Source organism: Mauremys reevesii, linkage group 8 (genome assembly GCF_016161935.1).
Source record: "Mauremys reevesii isolate NIE-2019 linkage group 8, ASM1616193v1, whole genome shotgun sequence".
Classification (NCBI taxonomy): domain Eukaryota; kingdom Metazoa; phylum Chordata; order Testudines; family Geoemydidae; genus Mauremys; species Mauremys reevesii.
The window spans coordinates 74,063,401-74,086,280 of NC_052630.1; positions in this window are offsets into that span (position 1 = coordinate 74,063,401).

The following is a 22,880-nucleotide window of genomic DNA, read 5'->3' on the forward strand; positions in this document are numbered from 1 at the left end:
ACTTTTACTCAAGCATAAACGCGGGCCTCATCATCTGGGAGCCTTCTGAGCTGGCCCCGTCAAATAGGGAGCGAGAAGGGTCGCCCATTGGTCCAGTGCCCAACCAGCCACTGTGGCCACCAGCACGAAGGTCACCAAATAGGCCTCCAGGTCATCTTCAGGCCCCATCTTGGCCAGATGGATCGGTGGAGCGGGGGGGTTGGTGTAGCCCCCCCCCCGGTTTGAGCCCCACCAGGGCCTGGCCACAGGGTGGCAAGTTGCTGGAAGCATTGGGTTTGTTGTTCACGATGCTGGGCCCCCAAGGTTTGAAGGAGCTGCTGCTGGTGGGTACCCAGCTGCTCTATGAGCTGTTGCTGCTGCTGCTGCTGACTCTCGGCCAAAACTTGATAAGCCATTTCCATCTTCCTTAAGGTGCCTCTTCACTCTAATTCCTTAGGGGTCAGTGCCTGCATTCTCCACCACTTGTGACCCGTGTTGGTTGGCCCACCAAGCCACGAGGAGGGCGGTGGGTAGCTACTGTCCCACTGGCCACCCTGCGTCACCCACTCTCCCACCACAACCTTCCCTCCATTCAGTTATTTCTCCGGGGGAGATCTCACTTAGATACTGACAATGAGGCCTACCCTTGTTAGCTTTAAATATCTAACAAGACCACAACACTATGGTTGCAGGCTATAGAATATATGCAATTTAGTAAAAATCTTCAGCCATCATAAATAGCATTACCATTTTGATAGACATCAGAATGTCCCTATATAAATCAAATGAGATGTTAGGAATAATTTAGCAAATGATTTCCATGTTACAAATAGAACTAAATTAAGGATGATAATTTTAGCTTATTAAAATAGGCATATACTTTCAGAATATTTGGGGAAATGTTTATGTTACATTTTCCCTTGAAGTTAATTATGAAATGAGGATAATAGTTATGAGATACCTAAAGAATGCCTATGACTTATTATCCAATTAATTGATAAGAGTAGATTGGTTAAATCAAGCTAAATGACAGCTACTCACTTCACAAAAGGTAGGCATAGATCTGAATAAGGGGATTTCAAATAATCAAATCAGTGAAGAGGTCTTGTTTGTGAATCTTAAACACATTAAAAGTAGGGCTGCCAAGTGCTTAAAAAATTAATTGTGATTAATCATGTGCTTAAAAAAATTAATCGTGATTAATCGCAGTGTTAAACATTAATAGAATTCCATGTATTTAAATATTTTGGGATGTTTTCTACATTTTCAAATATATTGATTTCAGTTATAGCAGAATATGAAGTGTTCAGTGCTCACGTTATATTTATTTTTTATTACAAATATTTGCACTGTAAAAAACAATAAATAGTATTTTTCAATTTACCTAATACAAGTACTGTAGTACAATCTCTTTATCATGAAAGTTGAATTTGTAAATGTAGAATTATGTACAAAAAATAACTGCATTAAAAAAATAAAACAATGTAAAACTTTAGAGCCTACAAGTCCACTCTGTCCTATTTCTTGTTCAGTCCATCACTCAGACAAACAAGTTAGTTTACAATTCCAGGAGATAATGCTGCCCACTTCTTGTTCATATCACCTAAAAGTGAGAACAGGTGTTCTCATGGCACTGTTGTGGCTGGCATCACAATATATTTACATGCCAGATATGCTAAAGATTCATACATCCCTTCATGCTTCAATTACCATTCCCGAGCACGTGTCCATGCTGATGACGGGTTCTGCTCGATAACAATCCAAAGCAGTGCGGACCGATGCATGTTCACTTTCATCATCTAATTTAGATGCTACCAGCAGAAGGTTGATTTTCTTTTTTGGTGGTTCAGGTTCTGTAGTTTCCGCATCGGAGTGTTGCTCTTTTAAGACTTCTGACAGCATGTTCCACACAACGCCCATCTCAGAGTTTGGAAGGCACTTCAGATTCTTAAACCTTGGGTTGAATGCTATAGCTATCTTTAGAAATCTCACTTTGGTATCTTCTTTGCTTTTTGTCAAATCTGCAGCGAAAGTGTTCTTAAAATGAACAACGTGCTGGGTCATCATCTGAGACTGTAATAACATGAAATATATGACAGAATGTGGGTAAAATAGAGCAGGAGACATACTATTCTCCCCCAAAGAGTTCAGTCACAAATTTAATTCATGCTTTTTTTTTTTTTTAAGAAAAACATCATCAGCATGGAAGCATGTCCTCTAGAATGGTGGCTGAAGCATGAAGGGGCATACAAATGTTTAGCATATCTGGCACGTAAATACCTTGCAATGCCAGCTACAAAAGTCCCATGTGAACACCTGTTCTCTCTTTCTGGTGACGTTGTAAATTAGAAGTGGACAGCATTATCTCTTGTAAATGTAAACAAACATGTTTGTCTTAGTGATTGGCTGAAAGAGAAGTAGGACTGAGTGGACTTGTAGGCTCTAAAGTCTTGCATTGTTTTGTTTTTTAGTCCAGTTATGTAACAACAAAAAAATCTACATTTGTAAGTTGCACTTTCACAATAAAGAGATGGCACTACAGTACACCTCTACACCGATATAATGCGACCCGATATAACATGAATTCAAATATAACGCAGTAAGCAGTGCTCCGGGGGTGTGGGGCTGCGCACTCTGGTGGATCAAAGCAAGTTCAATATAACGCCGTTTCACCTATAATGTGGTAAGATTTTTTTGGCTCCCGAAGACAGCGTTATGTCAGAGTAGAGGTGTACTTGTATGAGGTGAATTGAAAAATACTGTTTCTTTTATTTATCATTTTTATAAGTGCAAATATTTGTAATCAAAATAATAATATAAAGTGAGCAGTGTACACTTTGTATTCTGTGTTCTAATTGAAATCAATATATTTGAAAATGTAGAATACACACACACACACACACACACAGAGAGCATTCAAAAGATCATTAAGTATATCACGGATGTATTAATACTGTGGAGATTTTGACTGTAGGAACAACCCAGAAATTTGGTGAGGTTTTTATATGCATTTCTCCCTGAAGAGAGGAGAAGGAGAATGCATCCCTCATATACATGATCTATAATCCCATCTTTAGGGTGACCACATTTTTCCTAAAAAAAAAAAAGCATTTTTTAGCCCGGTGTCCCAGGGAGTTTTTTTACACGAAAAAAACACACACATTTCATATATTTTATATATATATGTTCATATATTTCATGGTTTCAAATATTTTACTTAAAACTCAGTAGTTACTGGCATCGTTCCTAGTTTTGCTGTTCTTCAGGGTGTGAAGCTGCTTGATACCAGCTGTATTTCTCTGATTATGCAATTTTTCTGAGGGTTTGCTTGTCTTTCAGCAAATTGTCATAGAATGTAATACAGTCTAAAGAAAAGTTAACTCACACACACACACAAGACAGCCTTCATGGTGGAGACATTCAGATGTGATTTTTCAGGAGACCACACATCATTCATAATTGAAAAGACATGTTCAATAGGTGCTGTAGTACAAGGCAGACACAGCACAAATTCCACAGTCTTGGCTAGATATGTGTATTGTACTGCATTACAGTCCATCTCTTGAAAAATCTTCTGCCACCTTTTGTGACGGGCATTCTCTGATGGTTCCAGTCATAGAATCATAGAATATCAGGGTTGGAAGGGACCTCAGGAGGTCATCTAGTCCAAAACCCTGCTCAAAGCAGGACCAATTCCCAACTAAATCATCCCAGCCAGGGCTTTGTCAAGCCTGACCTTAAAAACCTCTAAGGAAGGAGATTCCACCACCTCCCTAGGTAACCCATTCCAGTGCTTCACCACTCTCCGAGTGAAAAAGTTTTTCCTAATATCCAACCTAAACCTCTCCCACTGCAACTTGAGACCACTCTGAAAGACAACTGGAGACAATTTATTTTGCTCTAGACAACTTGTCAAAGAGACAATTCTCATCCTACATATTTAAGGTGTGAATTTTGGCGTTGCATGCAGCGACACTGTCTTGTGTTTGCTTCCACTGCAGCATATTCCTTCGCAGAGTCCACTCAAACTTTTTGGTGCACTCAAAAGCAGGTCTCCAGTGCTCTAAGTAGGACAGGCATGTTGTGTAACAATTGTCAACTACATCGTAAAACTCCTTTTATTTCATTTGCCCACATTCTACAAAAGTGTGCAGTAGGTTCTTCACTTCTGTTGTGACAAATCTTTCTCCAAACTTCTCGGATAAGTTAACGTGTAGGGAATGTATTTGCACTGCAACTTCAAATTGTTCGCTGACAAATTGTTTTTCTCTGTCATCTCTGTTATGTTTTGGAACATGGCAGTTTGTCTGCTGGCAAATAAAAGCCACAGTTGAGTGGCAGGATCATCAAAGAGCTTCTTTAGAAGTGTTGGGCATTTATCTTGAGAAAGAAAATATGATTTAAGCCCATTGAATATCAACAAAATTCTGCATATTGCTGGTTCCAATGAGAGGAATCACGTGCTGCCATGCTCTAGTAATTTGGTATACTTGATTTCAACAAATCGACAGAAGTCTTTCAGCTTTTCAGCACGCACCATGTAGATATGAAAGTATTTGTAAACCTTTACAGCAAAGCTCTCCACATCTAAAGGAAGACAGTTGACTGCAGTGTGGAGACAGTTATGCACAATATGTGCACCACTCCCAATACTGAAGATCTCTTTTCCTAAGTTGGCCTGGAGCTTTTGCCACAAATTGTTTTTCCCACAATGTCTGGCACCCCCAAAGTTAGTATTGGTGTTGTCTGCACATATTTCAACAATCTTGTCACTAAGAGAGTTCTTCTCAATCACTTGCTGGATGAATGCACACTGCAAATCTGATGTTTCTCCGGGTAGAGACAAAAAGTCAATTTTTGTGCAAACTCTACTCAGTGGGGGAAAATACTGCATAAGAACAGGAAATAGTTTTTGCTCTTTTTTGTTTGATGCATCCACACTAAGCGTAATGAAGGAACACTTGTCCAACTCATGCTGCACTTCTTCAATGGATAAAGGGGCTAAGATGTTGCAAACAATTGCCTCAGATTTTGTGTGAGCAGATGAAAACTTTGATACAGTTTCCTAATTAACTGTGATGTACTGTCACTAGACTGGAAACTGTACCCATGCTGCACTGAGTGGTAAGCAAACACTCCCTCACTGGCAAAAGCTTTTTCAGCTTCTGTGTCTTGCCTCAGAAAACATCCTGAAACACGTGGTGTTAAACACTTACCTTTATCAGCTGTGTTTCTTGCTTTGAAGCTGCTGGGTAATGTCATTTCAACCACTGTGGGCAAGAGAAATGTGCTCCACATGTCTGCATACAGCTTTGCTGCTGTCCAATGTTGAAGTGTCTTTTTTTTTAAACTTGAACTGTTTTTTGAGGTCTTCATTAAAATTGCACAGACATTTCCTAGACATTTTTATAGCAAAAAAAATGACCACACACAAACTATTGATTCTTCCAAGGACACCGGTATGCACAACCTCACCTCCCCTTCCCTCCCACCCCCCACCACACAGCAGCACTCTGCCTCTATGGCAGGCAGCCTGTTGGACAATGGGGGACTCTTTGCTACCACAAAATCTGCAATTAAAAACCCTTCCTATTTCAAACTGTCTCATCACTCAGGCTCTCAAGCTAGACAAACATTGGAGCTGTGAAGAAACCATCACACTGCTCTCGGCCTGCAGCTGCAACTCAGTTAACCAAAAAAAATCAGCGTTTACAAATTAGAGCACTGCCACTAACCCCCGCCGGATGACCTGCGTGCAGCATCCTTCAACCCTGCTGATGCTGACAATCCATCCAGCCATGTTTTGTGCCCATCAATAAATGGAGGTCCTACCTTCTTGCTGCCGACTTTGCGCTGAGCTGATAGGAAAATGAATTTAGTGCTTCTATACAGCCTCCTGGTCAAGTTGCTCAAAGCATTCTATATTGAGCCTGACAGTGAGGAAGGCTGACTCTGAGGCAGCGCAGAAGCAAGGGGTGGCAATACCATGTCACCCTTACTTCTCTGTTCTGCCTTGCAGACGGCAAGTGGGGCTGCTGCCCCGGGGGTCAGCTCTGAAAGCAGCGCTGTCTGCCAGCAGCAAATTTCTCTGCTGCTGCTGCTGCCAGGCATCACTGCCTTCAGAGCTGACCTCCAGCAGCTTCCACAGCTCTCCACTCTCCACTCTATCAGCCTGTTCTTTGTGCATCCTGCTCAAAGACCAGTCACTGAACTCAGGGAGGAGCCCATCATTCTAATGTGTGCAGCACACTCATTTTACCAGACCAGACTGGGAAGGGTTTATACATCTCTGAGGCACAATCCTTTAAGTAAACATCTCACTATCCTGTGATGCAAGCAGTGGACAGCTGTCCCAGGCTGACCCAGACATAAGAACTACCTGTAGTGTCCAGCCGGAGAGCAGGGGCTGCTGCCTGGGGGGCCAGGTTTGAAAGCAGCGCTGTCTGCCAGCAGCAAATTTCTCCAATCATGCTGCTGGTGGGCAGCACTGCCTTCAGAACTGATCCCCAGCAGCAGCTGCCGCTCTCTGCTCTGCCTTGCAGCTGGAGAGCAGGGGCTACTGCCCACATGGACAGATTTGAAGGCAGTACTTCTCCCATGCTTGCCTGCCTTCGGCGCTGACCCCTGGCAGCAGCCTCTGCTCTCCACTCTGCCTTGCAGCCAGAGAGAGGGGGCTGCTGCCCTGGGGGACAGCTCTGAAGGCAGCACTGCCTGCACAAATCAGGGACAAATGCCCAGATTTAGTGGAAAAAGTAGAGACAGACACAACAGAGCTGAAAAAGAGGACTGTCCCAGCCAAAACGGGACAGATGGTCACCCATCATCCCAAAAGGCAGAGGAAAACAGCTGCACTGTCTCTATTCTTCCATTCTCTCTTTCTACTGCACCAACTATCCCATTTTCAGGCACTCCGTTGTTGAGGCTGCTTACATGCTGCTTTGGAACAGAAAGCAGACTTGGGATCTCAAAGGAGCCTGTGGAATTTATTTTAAGAGTTACATAGGATGACTACTGAAATCTTATAAAAATCCTATATACTATTTTATATAAATGTAGAAAGGCATGGGTTGTTTAGAGCTATTTCTTCTGCATGCTATGAAGATCGAATAAGAAGGATTAATGTAATCAAAAATCATAGGAACTACATACCTCTCTACAGGATAAATATGAGCTCTCTTTATAAATTCATAACTGGGAGGAATTCAACTTAGGGAGGAAAATCTATTTAAACACTCAGATTTTTCTTTTATTTTTATGTAAAAAACAGTGCTCATGAAAACAAAGGGTTAATATCTGCTCTTAAAGACAGTAACCATGCAGGTGTCCCCACATTGCACTAATTATATACCCAAACCTGACCTGCTATTCTGTGGTGAAAAGCACATTGCCAGATCACGTGCAAGTTTCTATGATGTTAGCAATGGCAACTGACAGTAAAGCTGTTTTATGACAAGGATTACTCAGATGAAAGAGCAAGATAACATCACAATATCCAGGTAAGTACATTAGCTCATTGTTACTAACATTTATAGATGGCCTAGTGATTATTTCCATATTATGTATTTGTCCGAGTGATTGTACTTTTAGATCTGTATTAGGGCTGTCAAGCGATTAAAAAAAATGAACCGTGATTAATCGCAGTGTTAAACAATAATAGAATACAATTTATTTAAATATTTTGGGATGTTTTCTACATTTTAAAATATATTTATTTCAATTACAACACAGAATACAAAGTGTACAGTGCTCACTTTATATTATTATTTTGATTACAAATATTTGCGCTGTAAAAAAATATTTTTCAATTCACCTAATACAAGTACTGTAGTGCAATCTCTTTTTCATGAAAGTGCAACTTACAAATGTAGAACTATGTAAAAAAACTGCATTAAAAATTAAGACAATGTAAAATTTTAGACCCTGCAAGTCTCCTCAGTCCTATTTCTTGTTCAGCCAATCACTCAGACAAACTAGTTTGTTTACATTTGCAGGAGATAATGCTGCCCACTTCTTGTTTACAATGTCACCTGAAAGTGAGAAGAGGTGTTGTCAAGGCACTGTTGTAGCTGGCGTCACAAGATATTTCCAAGCAAGATGCACTAAAGATTCATATGTGCCTTCATGCTTCAACCACCATTCCAGAGGACATGGTCCATGCTGTAGACAGGTTCTGCTCAATAACAATCTGACACATGTTCACTTTCATCATCTGAGTCAGATGCTACCTGCAGAAGGTTGATTTTCATTTTTGGTGGTTCTGTAGTTTCCGCATCGAAGTGTTGGTCTTTTAAAACTTCTGAAAGCATGCTCCACACCTTATCCCTCTCAGAGTTTGGAAGGCACTTCAAATTCTTAAAGCTTAGGTTGAGTGCTGTAGCTTTCTTTAGAAATTTCACATTGGTACCTTCTTTGCTTTTTGTCAAATCTGCAGCGAAAGTGTTCTTAAAATGAACAACGTGTGCTGGGTCATCCTCCAAGACTACTATAACATGAAATATATGGCAGGATGCGGGTAAAATAGAGCAGGAGACATACTATTCTCCCCCAAGGAGTTCAGACTCAAATTTAATTACTGCATTATTTTTTTAACAAGCGTCATCAGCATGGCAGCATGTCCTCTGGAATGGTGGCCAAAGCATGAAGGGGCATATAAATGTTTAGTGTATCTGGCACGTAAATACCTTGCAGTGTCGGCTACAAAAGTCCCATGCGAATGCCTGTTCTCACTTTCTGGTGACATTGTAAATAAGAAGTGGGCAGCATTATCTCCCATAAATGTAAACAACCTTGTTTGTCTTAGTGATTGGCTGAACGCAAAGTAAGACTGAGTGGGCTCTAATGTCTTGCATTGTTTGGTTTTGGAGTGCAGTTATGTAACCCCCCAAAAAATCTACATTTGTAAGTTGCCCTTTCATAACACAGAGATGGCACTACAGTACTTGTATGAGGTGAATTGTAAAATACTATTTCTTTTGTTTATCATTTTTATAGTGCAAATATTTGTAATCAAAAATATACACTTGATTTCAATTACAATACAGAATACAATACATATGAAAATGTAGAAAAACATCCAAAATATTTAAACAAAAGTATACCAAATAAAATTTATTAACAGCGTAATTAAAATGGCAATTAATCATGATTATTATTTTAATTGCAATTAATTTTTTTAGTTATTGGTATGAGCTAACTGCGATTAATCGACAGCCCTAATCTGTGACACTCTATCTCTGTACAAGAAAAAATAAAGGCCTAGACTGAGACTTTACATCTTGTTGAAGCTGTTCAACCTAGGTACAGACCCAACAAGGAAGGAATTGTGACTGAGGCCAGGTCTACACACAAAGTTTAACTAAAGGTGTGATGTTGCACCGATTTAAACAGGTGCGACATTGTGTGTTGAACTCTGACATCAGTATAAATGTGAATTATATTGATTTAGCTTGCCATGGTTAAAGAAAAGGAAAGTCAGTACAACTTGTGCGTGTAGACAAAGCCCTCACTGTCTCAGTTCCTTTCCTACATCTTTTGCTCCTGAGGAGGGGGAAGCAATTTGCTACAGTCCTTAACAAGACGAAACATACTCATCTCCCTTCCCTTCCCTTCACACCAGCTCAACTGGTATTGGTCCTGCTTTGAGCAGGGGGTTGGACTAGATGACCTCCTGAGGTCTCTTCCAACCCTAATCTTCTATGATTCTAACTCGTCCAACCGGTGCACTGCGGGGAAAAGGAGAGCCAAGGCTACACCCATTCCCTGCCCCCTTCTGCCCTCTTCCTGATGGAGTCTGTTTCCTCCCCATCCACCACAGAGAGTGCCAATTTGGGCCAACTGCAGCGAGATGGATGTTTCTGGCCTCTTATTTAGCTGCACAGCAACATAAAAATGATAATCTGGCCAGTTATTTTACATCATACAACCTGAATCAAGTCTTGAAGCAGATCCCAATGCACTCACTGCTGGCCTTCATGGTAAGCTGAGACTCAGTAATTATTAGAGTACAAAATAAGTACCACACCACTTCCTGCAGCTCCCATTGGCTGGGAACGGCGAACCGTGGCCACTAGGAGCTGCGGGGGGCCATGCCTGCAGATGGTCAACGTAAGAAAAATGTCTCGCAGCCGCCAGTGGATTACTCTGATGGGCCGCATGCCGAAGGTTGCCAACCCCTGGTCTAGGGCATAGAGAAAGCAGAGATCTCCTTCCCAGACAGTAACACAGAGAACTGGCAGGGTCATTATGGCAACAGGGAAGGAGAAGTTACCTGAAAAATAATAGGTATGATTAGAATAAATAATAATACAGTCAAATTAATATCCATTTGAGCCCTAAAAATCAGGATTTAAACTTAATACAGGGAGATCAGCCCTGTGCAAAAGACCCTCCCAGATAGCATTATAGTGTTCAAATTTGGATTGCTAAAGCAGTTTGGAAAACGGAGGGTGCTTTCAAATTTAGGTGATACCCAACTATGGTAAAAATTTTACTACTCTTTACCACTTCCCCGCTGCCAATCACTCATACAGGTCAAAATATTCCAGGAAGAATAGCAAAGGCAAACCTTTGATACTCAGATACAAATGTTAACTAAGAAAATGCTCGACCCTTAAGACATTTGCAGACTATTAATTTGGAGACTTTGCACAATTTAATCAGAAGAAGTATTAAACTGCGATTTTGCAATTAAACACAGTATACTGACACAGTTGTAATTTACCACACTACTCTTGTGTCATGTAATCCAGCAGATAAAGTTTCTGGTACGTAAGAGTGAAGAAATGGGAAGGATAATGTTCTTTAAGAATGCAGGTCTAACAAACATTTTACAGTGCTAAAAATACCCTTGGGACTTGTTCTGATCTCTTGTAATTATGCACACATATCCTGATTTATGGTGCATGTTCCTCAGCTCAAAGAGCAGCATTCTGCATGACAGTTTGCCCTATTTATGTGTAAAATGCTTGGTTCCATAATGTCATAAAAGACGGAATAGGCTCATTGCACATGTTACTATCGATTTCATATGAACACGGGGCCTAATCTAATGATCCTTTTCAGCGAAGGATAAATATGCACAATTTAGCCTTAAACAGAGTTGGTGTCAGATCATTTCAACTATTGCCTTTGAGAAATGTGCCTGTGATGCTCAAGATCCCCACTGTCCAGCCTCCTTCTTAAGGCTACTGCAGAGTCAGTGAGAGAAGAAACAGGAAAGTGAAAATAAGATAAACCGAAAAAGGGCAAGTTATGTTGAGCTAAATGGCTTTTTTATGCCAAATTTTCAAAGTAATCTGTCAGTTGTTCCTGCGATTTTGTGCATGCAAATCCATTTTCACCTGCTACTTTATGTATCTCAGTCATGTAAATTAAGAAGAATAGATTTCTGTGCATCTGTTTGAATGGGCACTGGCAGAGGACTGAGATGGGTTTGCATGGTGGGAACATGTGCTGGTATGTGGGATATTTCAGTTATGTTGGCTTGATGAGTAGTGATTAAATGAGATGTAATGTGGAGGGAAAGAAATGCTGATGCTTAGGAGGTTTTATGACACAAATCCTCTATTATACTGTTTTTAAATATACATCTGTGGCACCCAGAGTTTTGCATAGGCACCCTTTGGGATGAAGCTGGGTTTTTTTAGATCAAAATTAAAATACGTAAGTCTCAGACATTTAAATAATGAACTTATCACATGTAGGAACACACAGTTCCCTCTGGGGAACATGCCACCTTTCAATAAAGAAAGGATGGTTTTGCAGTTGTAGCACAAGCCTGGGAGTCAAAAGAGCTGGGGATATATCCTGCTCTGACACAACATTCCCATGCGAACTTGGGCAAGTCACTTATACTGTCTATGCTTCAGCACTCCTACAACTAAAGTAGAAACAAAACTGACCTACTTCAAAAGGAGTTGTGATGCTTAACTCATTAATCACTGCAAAGTTTTTGAGATCTTCTCATAAAAGGCTCTATAAAAGTGCAAGGTGATATTATTTCTTTTAAAGCAGTGACTTTAATATTGTAAGGCAAACATCAGTTTCCTGATGCACAAGTACATCTTTATATTTAATGCTAATGTTGTAACTTGTTTCTTTCCACCGTTTTCCCCTCTCTTCCTGTCTGAAATATAAAGCTTAGCATAAACAAGTAGAGGAAGGATGAACGAGCACCAGCAAAGGACATAGGTGTCCACGTTCTCTGTAACATGAACAGCTGGAACTTAAATGAGTCAACAGTAGATGCTATGATTACGTTGGGTAAGAGCTTCGATGCATGATTCCGGCTGTGATGACACAGCCCTTTTGTGGGTATTATGTACAAACAGAATCTTTCCTATTTGCATATTTGAACTCAAGCTTTCTGTTCCTTTATGTAAGTCTTCTATTTGCTGTATATCATGTACACACACACACACACACACACACACACACGTACACATCCCTTCCATAGAAAGAAAAGATCCATGACAGTATTTAAAAAATGCATTTGAACATGAGCCTTTGAGGACATAAGCTAGCATCATAAGGCTCCAATCCTGACTGAGGCTTTATCTGTAGTAGTAGAGTAAATAATACATCTGAGTTTCTAAAATTAAGCCAAACTGTACTCAGACTGTTACATCATTATTTTAGTTACTTCTTACTGAAAAAAAATACCTTTATTCTTTAAAATTGCCCTTAGTTCCTGCTGCACTATTCCCTGTAGCATATGAGCACCTGCTTGTGTGTAATTTACATGCTGTTAGAAATATACTATATTTAATTTATCATAGAAATGTCAGTTTCTGTAACATGATTGCAGTTGGTGGATAAGGCCATGATTCAAAACATTAGGTATTCAGAGTGAAATTCTTTCCCCTTAGGTATCCTAACGCTAACCTCCAAATTCACTATGCATCAATAAGCATGATATGGGCTGTTCTTTTGTATTACTTTCCATATACTCTCATGTATTCCCAATAGGGCAATCTCTCTCACTCAGTTATTTCTCAGGCACTTATTGCCATGCATCTGGCTGGAGGAGTGGGTTGCTGATACTCACTCCTCTTGCATGTGGCCAGTACACAATTAACAGAGACTTAACTCTGGCCATTTTAAGTACTGTTTAGCTAGGCTTCTTTTTTAAAACTAAGTTTACAAACAAAATTACTTCCTAGTCATTTCCTTGAATGACTTGTGGTCACTGAGGATCTTATAGCACTTTTCTCAGAGCAGAACAGAGGTATTAACCTCTGTGGTCTGGGCTCTTTCCAATTTGGTTTATTACCTTTTGCCTACCTACATTTTCTCTTTAGGTATGTATGATGGGGGCACTCACCTTGGTGGGTGTGGTACCGCAGTCCTTTCTCCCCACTGGCCCTGCAGGTTGCCAGCTGACCTGGGCAGATTTTCAATGGCTTTGCCCTCTGGCCAAGTCACAAAGTCCAAATTAATCCCCTCTAAGGGGTTAAGGAGCCTAATAACTAACAGTCTATTTTCTCTCACAAAGGGCTTCCACCCTGGCTCTGGGTCCTTTAAATACAGCCCTTTGTTCTGGCTCCAAAATAAGGCCTGTCCTCTTCTTTACCTGTGGTCTGTAGGGAAACCCAGGCCTACCCAATACTTCAAGTTCTAACCCAAAGACCCTATGCACAGCAGCCATGTACTGCTTATTCCAATCCATTGCTGCTATTTCCCAGGGTTTCTTTATACCAGACCCCTTTTGGCCCCATCTGAGCTAGCATCCTCAGGTTCTTCTCTATCTCCAGATCAGAGAGGAGCACCCTTCTTCACTTCTTGGTCCCAGACAGAAACTGACCTGCCAAGACCTTGCAGCTTCTTTTAATTGAACCCAGTAGGCTCTGATTGGCTGCTTTCATGAAGCCTCTCTAGGCAGGCCTGGAGGACCCACCTTTGCTGCTCCTTTCCTGTCACTTCACTGCTTCGTGGGGCAGATCCCCGTAGGACCATGGGGCCTCCGACAGGGAGCTATAAAGGCCAGATACACCCCATCACAGAATGGCATTGTTGTATGTCGTTAAAAATTATGCTTCAGAGGTGGCTGCATTTCTGTTTTGGGTGAAGCTATAATATGTACATATGTATATCAGATTGGATTAAAAGAACTCTATTTTACAAGTAAAGTTTAAAAACAACTAGCACTTCAGTCGTAGATGTTTTTGCCTAGACTGATAAAAACACCAAAAGATTGCCAGAAGTGCAAGTGTCACTACTAAATATGCCTCTCAAAAATACAGTCAAAACCCAAACAAACATGACAAAGGTTGGTATAACTAACGCTGTAAATCATGTCTTTTTATAAAAGCCCTGTTAGCCCTGAAGAGCCACTGATATCACGTGTTCCCTTAAACTTCATGGCTGCTGAGATATTTTCTAATCAAACAAAGAACACAGGAGCATCAGAAGAACAAGAGGTTTTTGGCAGAGTTCATGGAAACTACTGGCTGCCAAGAGGGTGGGATGAATGGTTAACAAATAACTTGTAAACACATTAGAATGACTGATGTCAAATACTTTAACAGGAAATTGCTATTTGCCTGCTGCACTGTATGTGAAGACAAAACTGAGACAGGATAGAGCACTACCAGAAAGAAAATTAACCACAGGAAAGAATACAACGGAACACAAAGGCAAACCCAAAACTCTTCTGGTGCATTTAGCTTGAGAAATAGGGAACTAGCAGAAGGAGCAAAACACCAACAGTCCACCAAAAGGATTTCTGACACAAGATGGAAGTCAAAGGAAAAGTACCAGATGAATTTTCATCCTCTCCAACCTCTGTTCATGAGAGTGGGAATGTGCCTGCAGAGATAGCTGAGCTTCTCTTCCTTGTGCCTAAATCTACAGTGTATGATCTGGGCTTGTGGAATAACAAAGTAATAATCTATTAGGTCCCTATTTGCCAGAATCATATGTATAGGAACTAAGAGAAAACATCAACCATTTTAAGACACAGAAGTAGCATCGGGTAACTTGCTCCTTCCCAGTGAAACTCACTCAAATGTGAAATGTACCTCAGAAAGACAGTATTGGGAGAAGGAACAATTCTTGTAAGCTTTGGCAGATAGTACATGGATAAAAGTTAGGGAGGTGCTGAAAATGAGGTGATTAGAGGATCAATATAGGAATGTCTTTTTGTAAAGTGTTTGCAGTAGTTTTTAAATCAGAATTTTAAAAAGTCAATACATTCATAATAATAAAAAGTTCTAGTGAACTTCTTTACAAACTTGGATCAAACTCAAAGCAAAGGTTAATACAGTACATTTACAGTTCAAGCTGAACATTTTGCATAGCTCACAATGACCAAACAGAGCATAGCCCACATCAGAGACTGAGAAATGTAACTTCACAATAAATCCATTTCTAAGGTACAGATCTGAAAAAAAGTGCATGCAAAATTACTAAACATTCCTGTCACTTTAAATGGATGTACATATTATATATGTTAGTTTTAAAATAAGCTTTCAAAGAAACAACCAAACAGGGCCTTGTATGACAGATTTCAACCTTTTGTGTAAATTTTTACTCTTGAGTTATATATCGATGAAAACAGACATTTTTCTAAGGGAACCACTAACAGACCTTAAGTTATGGTGACTCTAGTGAGCTTTCTACAATAAAATAATATAGTTACTCCTTTTCTAGTCAAAATACCAATAAGTCCTTTTTTTCATTTTGAACTGGTATACGAAGTGAAATGTGACTCAAAGGAATATTTTCCCCCAAATATATAGAAGCCATAAAAATGACAGAAATGCAGCAAAGGATGAGAGGATTTTCTACTTTGTATACTCATGTTTTTACAACAAAGATCATGTACATAGTTATGTGAAGCCAAACTTTTAATGTGCAGTAGCAAGGTCCACATAGCCAGTTAACATGCAGCATGCTACAAGGCTGTAGATTTACATCGCAGCGTCTTGCTCAGTAACTCTCACTACAGACAAACTCTAAGAAAATTACAAGAGGGATATCCAACTAGTTGATTGAATATACCACGCAGCATGAGAGACAGAACTGATACAGCAGGAAAACCCTCTGCATCTTTCAAGCAAGCATGAGTGCACACTGATTCCATATGGTGTGGTTCCCCAAAGAGGTAGGAAATTTTGAAGTGATGGTTAAATACTATATCATAAGAATAAACCTTTGGCAGAAACATCCAGTCTGGCTTATGTAACACTGAAAGACCCCAGTTGTTGGCAGGAGGATTGAACCTGGGACCTCTGAAGCTTAGTGCATGAGCCTCTACCACATGAGCTAAAAGCCCCATAGCTCTTAGCTAAGGCAAGAGCAGACTAATTAATCTCTAAGTGGTCTCGGTGCCACTAGAAGGGACAGAACACCAAACCGGGGAGGTGTGTGGGTTACACTTACACCTTAGAATTAAATGCAATTCCAAAACCAAGACTGACTGACATCTCAGCTTCTCATGCAACAGACTACATTACCAGTGTCCTGCTTTGTCTTTTGCCCTCGCTGCCTCTTTAAAGGTGTTCCCCAAAGTGCTAATTAACATCGTTTTGGATTTAAGCAGAAAAAAGGTTCATGTATACCCATGCTAAAACAAACTGCTCATTGGAGCACCCTTCTTGGAAAAGGGCCCATAAAACAGCTGTCAAATGGTTCAGATTATTTTCTGGAACCACACTGATTTGTTGTCACCACCAAGAACTGAATGATGTCACATAGTCAGTATTACTTCCGGGGAGTTGTCAGAGATATTAACCTCCCCAGGAGTTCGTATGAGAGGACAGGATTCAGAAGCTGGTGGCCACCAGGCATAGTGTCATTCATTCATCTATCAGGGCTCTGATTTCTTGGATCAGAATGAAGGACTCTTGCTCCAACATACTGTTGTGAGTGAGATTCCACACATCTACTCCAGAAGTTAATTTCTTGAACCCACAGGACCCATCATTCCTGTCGTCCCTTGTCTCATTGTCAGGAGGTACTCAAAAGGCCACAGTATGTTGGAATGAGAAAGGATTGGTGGAGAAAAATCTATACCAGCTTCAAAAGCAGGGAAACTCCTTTGGGGAACATTTCATCCAAGGCTAATGGAAGAACAGAACAGACCTCAAACCACAATATCAGTTGTTCAAGCTCAAGCAATTAGGCCCTAAGAACTGTAACTCCAGTCCTGATTAGCCAAGATGTACTGGTGATGTCTCACATCGCTTCAAAAGTGGCTTTCATAAATAAAGAAGGCAGTACCAGATCCTTAGCCTGGTTATGAGCATCTAATATCTTCTTTTCTCCTGGACAAAAAGGAAGGGGCGGGGGAAGACCTTCTATATTATCAAGCACTGCACATAAAGAGGAAATAAACATCATAGCAGTTGGTTAAGAAAGCAAACAACAAATCTAGGAGAGCAGAGTATACAGCCAAAGGTCTTCCAAGTGAACAGCTGGGCCCCCGGTCACCCACCTCTGAGTGGACCTATTTGCATCCAGAATTCAGCAAAGAAACCAAAAGTCTCATTCCAGAAAAGAGATTAATATGGCATAGCTACAATCGTGCACTGTATCTCGTGGCCGAAAGCATGACTGTTTTTTCCTGTTACAATGTTCTCCAGGTTCATAATAATTTAAAAAAATTAAAAGGGGAGCCCAGTGACCCCACATTGTCCAGAGAAGTTCTTGTCTTCATGTCCAATTCAGGTGGCAACCACTGCTCAGTTATGCCATGTCTACAAAAAGGTCTGCTCTCAAGGACAAAATTCTACACCTCAACTTATAAAAATTAACTCTAACTATACAATGTGTAAAAGGTACTAGCTAATATAGCATATTCCTGTGGGTTTAAAACACTATTTTTTTTTTGTCTTGAGAAAGTATTCCACAAAGAGGGCAGCTTCCAGGGCCTGATCTATATGTATGACATGTCAAATTACTAGTATGGACTGATCCAGTCAATGCAAAGGTAAGCCATTTTTTTAGTTTTGGAGTTCTTAAAATGGGCCTAAAACCTCAGACTGAAACCCATTTAGCCATTTCCAACTCACTAAACACAGCAAGAGTCAGCAGGATTATTTTCTCATACAGATGCAAGAAAATGTCTTAAGAGCTGCTGCACTTCTCAAATCCACACCAGTGAGAACTCCCTGCTGGGAACCATTAAACATCCTAACTAAGCATCTTGGCAGAAGAGCCCATACATTTTCTGTCTTTCAAGATGGTCATCCTGGTGACAATTTATTCAGCAAGGAGCATTTTTAGATGTAAAGGTCTTATTGGGGAACAGCAGCACTGCACCTCTTATCAAAGCAAAGTTGTGCCAAGGTTTCACACAGACTTGATTACTAAAATTAACATGGTTACAAGAAATTTCCATCCCTTCCACAAGCAAAACCCTTTAAAACACAACTCCACAACTCATACTCTTGATATCAGGAAAGCTCTTAAAATCAACAGTGAATGCAGTATCCAGTTCAAAAAAAATCTGTAGCTCTGCTGGCCTGTAACCCCCATCAATTTTTTAAAAAAAGCTATTGTTAAGGCATCAGTTATTAGATAACTATATTAGTACATTTCAGAAGTTTTGAAAGCCCTTTTCCCATACAGTCATTTGTGCTTATTTGTTCACAGCCATGGAAGCCTCCTGTCCTGAAGGTTCATAGCCAACGTATAAAGAGAGATGTAGGCTGGCGATCTGGTCATGTTTTTCACACCATCAGTAAGTTTTACAAGCTAACCATCCAGATCTCCTCAGTCCTTTCACTGGAGAGAGGTATCTGCATACTATGATTCCCCAGCAACTGATTAAATAAATAAATAGATGAATGAGACAAATCTATTTCCTCATTTATCCTTTGTTTTCCTCCCCAGGGATACTCCGCTCTTGGACATCCCTTTGTAATGGATCTGTGAACTTTCCCTACAAAGATGAATAGCAATATTTATCTTACCTTACCTGAACATGTCCTTTCTTCTAGCCAGAAAGTCCGTAGATCCAATCCATCCGGCACAAGGATTATAGTTCTGTGGGAGGCTTAAACCTTCAGTCTCCTCCATTTTCTTTGTGAGCACAATATATAGAGAGATCATCCAGATGCTGGTGTAGTATTTGAAGTTGTTCTGCAGGAGGAAGTGTTTATATGAATGTCTTGTTTTACCTAAAAGCCTGTAAACTAAACTTTAAAGGATTTAACTGTATGAAGGAGCTTTGCAGAACTGGCTGGCTGGTTTTTCAGGGGTGTAGCCATGCCCAGCCTGTCTTGATTGACAGGTCTGGTTTATACCTATGAGGAGCTGCACGCAGAAGTAAGACCATTGTAATGAATCTGTGAACTTTCCCACTAGAAGAAAGGAAATGTTCAGGAAAGGTAAGACATTTTCCTGTCTTTATTAACCTAACGTCAAAATAACATAAATGAAGGGGAAAAGATTACATCAGCATCCATCCCTTGTATTTTTCATGTGTTTGAGATTGTAATGAACTGGCTGATATTTAGTCACTGCCCTCAAATGGACAGAATCTAAGCTTCTTAACTGTGAATATTAGGCCCTTTGCTGCTAATAGGTAATAGAAATTCTCTTTTAGCTCAAGCAGAGGGGCCAGTGCTTTTAGTACATCATAGATTTCAGTGGGACTAATCATAATAACAAAGTTAAGCATGTGAATAAATATTGCAGGATCAGGGCCCGTTTGTCTCAAGTATTGTTTATTTATTTATCCTGACTTCATCTATTAGTGTTTTTGCTAGCAACAATTCTTACCATAAAATAAGGAATATTACCCATCAGCTAAAAAAATAAATTATTTTTATTTTTATAGCAAACAACATAGATTGGAGTTCAGGAATAAATATGCAGTAAAAAAGGATTTTCTAAGAAAAAAGCATGTATCTTCTGAATTCTGCACAAAGACCTTGTTCAAATGGGATTTATTGGTTCCAGATTATTAGGTCTGGGGAATCAGTTGAAAGATTCCAGATCTACACATATTTAACAAACAAGATGTATTATAATACATTGGATAAACACATTACTTCAAATTAATGAGACTTGTGTAATAAGTTACATGGCAACATGGAGTGAAAGCAGAATCAAGCCCACAGTAAATACCCCTTGTAAATCTCCTGCATTCACAATGCAGTATATGGAAATACTCAGCTTTCATATCCCATTTTTCTGCTAAACATAACCATTTGGATGTCCACAGTCCATGACTGAGTTTCATAACATCTGTTCATTTCTCTCTTTTTAGGAACTTGTTCTTTCAGTGTCCCCCCCCCCCTCCGCCCCAGTTTTTGTTTGACAGAAAATGAAGGACATTAGTAAAAGCACAAATGTTCATTTTTCACTTAAACGAAATAGTTATTTCCCCTAATTCTTCATACACTTGTGTGGGGAGGGGAGGGATAAAGATGGGATGAGCAAGGACCTAGAGGGACATGGGAGGAAAGGGGGTTGAGGCTAGGAGAAGAAAAAAGGTGGGAGGACTAGTGCTTCCCTGCTTACTCCATCTCATGGACTTGATATGTATTGCCAGGAAATAGAACTAGAATGAGAATTCAAACTTCCAGACAATACATTCATATTAATCCCACTAGATATGGCAATGGTGTAGGTTTTACTTTGGCAATAGTATAGGTTGTAAAATCAAGTACAATATAATTAACTATTTGTGAATATACAACTCTTTGGGCTTTAATTGGTTTCAAGTCAACATCTAAGAGTTGCAATACATATTCAATCTTAACTGAGCCACTCCAATCTATAAATTCTCTAGAGGATTCAAATGCTTGCACTAGGTCAAACGTACCATACAAATAGCCTTTCATTGTATTTCATTTCTGAAACACAAGTGCAGAGGGACCAAGGCACTTTTTAAAAATAACTACCTGTTGAAACATCAGATAAGATTTGACCTTCTATTTGAAGTATTTTTATTTGATCAAAACTAGTTCACCTCAAACAAAATTTACATGTGTATGCAAATTATTTGGTTAGACAGACTATTTGGCAATTATGCTTAGTGGGTCCAAAAAGTCAACTATAGAAGACCAATGGCAGAAATAACCTCATGCAATCTGAAATTATAAAATATATATTAATGGCTTAAAAGTTAGCATGCACTCTACATAAGTTTTTCCATGGCAAAAAAATAAAAATAAAATAAGCCATCACCATTTGACCAGTTAATTTATTACTTCTACAGTACCATGATGTAAATGCCACTTTTCAGACAAAGCCAAAAAACAGACAAAGTCCCTGAGCTGAAAAAGCATACAGTTTAAAGGCCTTAATGTCATCTAGTCAAGGGGTATTTATAGAGCCCATCACCTTACAGGATTGGGACCTAAACTGCACAATGTATGGACAAAGAAGCAGAGGTATGGATGTAACAAAGTCATTTGAATGTATTTGTAGAGTTTATGTTAGATGACTAACAATTTTTGCTTGCAAGGTATGGTACATTAGCATCAGAAAAGTCAGGATTTTGTAATAAGCGGCAGACCCACTCACTTAATGTGCAAAGGATACAGCTGCTTTGTAATTCATTCAATGACATGATAGTTTATTGAATAAGCAGAGCATTTAGACTTTACATATTGAGCAATGGTTCATCTGCAGAATGTCAGAGTACAGAAAAAGCAACAGAACAAGTTACAAAAGAATATAAAGTTCCTCAGATAAGATTTAAAAGCAATATACAATATCTCCAGGATTAATAACATAAATTAATAGCTATGGCAAAGTCATAACATTCCATTTCAATAGTCTGGACAAAGTTTGGAATGCACGTGAGTTTATCTATTCAGTAATTTTACTTTTTAACAGTAACACTGAATCAGGTCAAGCTGTGTTCAAGATATTTTATTTCAAGCCAACTTCAATGGTTAGAACAGCAATTTGAATCGAAAAGCAAGAGAGCTACTGTTCTGTATATTTTAAACTATTTTAATAGTTTAAATAAATTAAAGTTATTGAAACCAGTTTTCAGAATTGAACTTGAATGATCCACAAATGTGCTGTTTCAATAAAGAATGAGATCAGCAGCAAGAAGTGAATTATATTAAAAAGGCAAAATTTGCCAAATCAGACAAAGATTTAAAACTCTGTTGCACTGCAAATAATCCTTCTGGGACATGTGTGCTGACTCTAAGTAAATCTATTATGCACAGAAAATAGAAAATGAAAAAATAAATGCTAGTCCACACCACAATGCCAAGAGCATCATGGACACAGTGAATTGACACAAAAGTTACAGTTACATCCAAAAACAACTCCCAAAGAGCATGTAGTATTTTTGTACTAAGTATCATATGAGTATGCCATCAAAACGGGATACGACCAAGTACAGGGGCACGAACTAGTCCTCCATGAACGTGGAGGTGACTCAAGCACTTCCTTTCTCTGCCTTACACTGGTCCCCAGGGCAAGGGCAATGAGAGTGGCTATTTGGGACACAGAAGGATATAAAAGAGGAAGAATGACTTTATGAAGTTCAGATTCTAGTGATTATAACAGTTTGACTCAGTGGTTCTCAAACTTTTGTTCTGGTGACCTCTTTCACACAGCAAGCCTCTGAGTGCAACCCCCCTTATAAATTAAAAATACTTTTTTATATATTTAACACCATTATAAATGCTGGATGCGAAGTGGGGTTTGGAGTGGAGGCTGACAGCTCACGACCCCCCATGTAATAACCTCACGATCCCCTGAGGGGTCCCGACCCCCAGGTTGAGAACCCCTGGTTTAACTCTAAACTAGGGAGCTTCTATCTTTACACTCTCATCAGGGCGCCCCACCCCCCGCGCGCGCGCGCGCGGGGGGCGGCCCCAGCAGGAGGGAGGGCAGCTCCAGCGGCGACCTCCCGCAGGCATGCCTGCGGAAGGTCCGCTGGGACCGCGACTCCGGTAGACCTCCCGCAGACGTGCCTGCGGAGG